General features: G+C 42.5%; 1 pseudogene; it reads right to left on the reverse strand.

Annotated features, from left to right (window-relative positions):
- Positions 1–1,897: 1,897 nt before the first annotated feature.
- LOC119622770 (carboxy-terminal domain RNA polymerase II polypeptide A small phosphatase 2 pseudogene) lies at positions 1,898–2,851 on the reverse strand (annotated as a pseudogene).
- Positions 2,852–3,494: the final 643 nt, after the last annotated feature.

Consider the following 3,494-nt stretch of genomic DNA (forward strand, 5'->3'; position numbering starts at 1 on the left):
CGTTTCCCACACTTGCTCGATTTATCACGACCCTTTCACGTGGACCCCTTAAATTTGTAAGCCTTTAAAAAGGCCAAATATTTCCTTCTCGGGGAGCTCAGCTCTTAAGACGCGAGTCTGCCGAGGCTCCCGGCTGAATAAAACACCTCTTCCTTCTTTAATCCGATGTCTGAGGAGTTTTGTCTGCGGCTCGTCCTGCTACAGTCAAGTGCTTACCCTCTGAAGATGACTTCGTTGGTCTTTGCCTCCAACTGGGTGTCACAAACTCTGAACTAGATCCCAAGGTTTTCATAAATGCACTTATGTTTGCTGTGGCTGCCGCTTTATGTTGTGCGGGATGTACATGCAGGACCTCCCATTCTGTCCTCTTGCTTATGTTACTCTCCTTTATGTTTCACTTTCTGAAATGCATGTCAAGCTTGTGATTTTTAGATTCAAAAGTTGTAAAATAAATTGTTCAAATTTACACATTATGTAAGTTGTAAATAAAGTTTCTTGTAGGTGCTACATATTTATTAAAATTTTTCGTTGTAATTTTAAGCCCACTGTAGGCAGAAAGGAATCATTAAAATTTATATTCTTTTTTTAGTCTGTATCTAAATGATGTTATATTTTAATTCCAAATATTTACTTTATACCTCAGTAATGCTCCTTTTTTACAAAATGTATGTTGTTCTTTTATTTGAAAATATAAAACTTTTTAGTTTCTGGAAGCTATATTATAGTCATATAGTTTTATTACATTTTGTGGTAAGAATAGCAGCAACATATTGAGAACATAATAAAATTCACCTGTCTTTTTAGTGCTTATTTATTAAAATCTTCTCATTAGAACCTATTATTAATGATTGTAATATATTTTCTGTATAATTGTACTGCAATTTATTAAATGCCAATGACTTGGAATGTCTGCTTTTCATGAGTACACACAGGTAATAGCTGTAGATATCTAAAGAATTATTTTTCATTGTATATTTATGCTGTATTCAGGATTTTATGCATTAAAGTCTCCTCTTATTTTCAATTCTGTGCTATTTTGTTTCTTTTCTTGGGGGGTATGTTTTCTCAGATCGGTGAATTGTATTTTTGCTTTTAAAACTTGATATTATGAGTTGAATGATAATTTTTAACTCGGTACACTTTACAACAATGTGATGTTTAATTTATATGTGAATTAACCATGTCTGTTGCTTATAGACATATCTATGTGTTTTTCAACTATGTAAATATGACATCTTTTTTTCCTTTTTTTTTTTTTTTCAGTTTTGGATAGTCTTTTTTGTAGTTGAAAGATAATTTTGAAACAGAGTCAAAAGAACAGAAATCATTTATCTGTTCTCTTGTAGGGCAGGGAGACAACCTGAGCCTTGGGGAGATGCAGAAATGATCCATCTCTGGCACTTGGCTGGAGGTAAGTAAGCATAACCTTTGGGCCACAAGACTTGATGACTTGAGTACTGGTCTGGACATAAGTCTCCATCTTCCCTGAAATGTCAACTTTTGTCTGCAACAACTGGCTGGAGAAATATTTCACAAAGATGTGTGCCTGGAACACCCAAGGCATACCGTTCCTTTCTCCTTGGCATAGGCCTTGCAACACTCAGGAAAGACCAGATTTGCAATGGAGTGTTCAATAGTCTTCATCCCTTTGGAACTCAGTGGCTCGTAGGGTGACAGGAGAGGAGACAAACTTACTTGAGAAAAGTCTTGGTCTTTCCCTTTCTCCCCCACTGAAACACTATACATGTGGGGCCACAGTTCATGGCAAAACACTCATACTCTCTTTCTTTCTCTCACATACACATCTTGGGAACCCAACAACTTGATGGCAGGTAGCTCTGGGCATCCTTGGTCTGGCATTCACCCACTCAGCATCTAAGCTGTCCTAAAGCTCTTTTCAATCACTTCTCATTCTTTCCATGCTCATGTGGCTAGGTGCTCCAGCTTCCACTCTGTCAGGCTGATCATAAAGGCACAGTGTGTGAAAGTCCCCCATTGTGATGGTCACTGCTGGGAAGCAGGGAAGTCTTAGGGCCCACTGCTGTACAAGGCTAATGTAGATGCCCTCTGCTCTACTCACCTCCTCAAAGATTGATAACAGGTTCAGCAGTTGATATCAGTCATGTTATCAAACCAGGACTGCACAGGCACTGCATTCTCTGGGTGGAAGATGTAAGAAGCAGGCGAGTTGTTCAGGATGAGAGTTTTCCTCAGGTCCCTCCCCAGATGGCTGAGGTCCTTGACATACCAGCCCTGGTGGAACAAACATGACTCTGGGGCAGCCCTAGAACACCCCACACCGGTCCAGCAGACCCGTCACAGGATCTGCATACTTGTTCAGTCTGGAATGAAGAGAACACATTTAAAGAGTTCCTCCATTCATCTCAGGAACTTACCCATCTAAGGAACTTACCCACATAAGGCCTCTTGAGCACATGGATCTGGTGAGTGGTCCCCTCAATCTCTACAGGCACTAGGGAGTCAGCATTGCTGATTAGCTTAAAGGAGCTATGCCAAGGGTTTCATCCAGGTCAGTGACTATACAGATCCTTCCTTGATCTTCCTCTGTCACCTTGGGAGCAGGTAAGTTCCTGGGATCTGATATAACTGATACAGGAGACCCTGGAGCTGATCTGATTTAGCAGTGGTGTTGGCTTCCTCCTTATGTGTGGAGAGCTCAGTCAGGGAACTTGACTGGCCAACATGCTGGGTGCAAGAACAGCAGAAAGAGCCTTGTAAGATGTGACAAACATGAAGGCTCTTAGGAAAGGACTTTGGAAACCAGGCCTTGCTTGGTAAGGACCAGGGCATCTTCCCTACATGCCTGGGTGATGATGGAGCCATGTTCCATCTAACAATCCTGATGGTTGGGCTGACTGGATGGGGAAGACTGGTGGGCACACTGGCTGGGCTGGGCTGGGGGGCATGGGCCGGGGCCTGCTTCAGTTCCCGAGAGTCTGACTTCCACAGCTGTTCACATTCCCCCTCTCATTTCCATCACTGGCCAGGAAGGGAGGTGACCTGTAGGGAGGGTGGACGGCCTTGGCAGTGGCTCCCCAGGGTGCCCCCAGCCCTGATTCCCCCAGTGGCAGCTTCTGGCTCCTCAGTTTGGGTCTAACATAGAGAACCCACCAGATAGGCATTTTTTTTTCAACTTTTATTTGAAGTTTAGGGGTCCATGTGCAGAGTATGCAGGTTTCTTACAATGATAAATGTGTGCTATTGTGGTTTACTGCACAGATCATTTCAACTAAGCCCAGCATCCACAGCTATTCTTCTTGATGCTCACCCTCCCCTCCCCCATGCCATGAAACAGGTGCCCAGTGTGCGTTGTTCTTCCTGATGTGTCCTTGTGTTCTCACTGACCTGCTTCTACTAATAAGTGAGAATAATAAGTGGTTGGTTTTTTGTTTGTTTGTTTATTTGTTTGTTTTTCTGTTCCTGCATTACTTTGCTGAGAGTAATGACTTCAAACTCCAGCCATGTCCCTGAAG

This window comes from Chlorocebus sabaeus, chromosome 19 (assembly GCF_047675955.1).
Source record: "Chlorocebus sabaeus isolate Y175 chromosome 19, mChlSab1.0.hap1, whole genome shotgun sequence".
Lineage (NCBI taxonomy): Eukaryota > Metazoa > Chordata > Mammalia > Primates > Cercopithecidae > Chlorocebus > Chlorocebus sabaeus.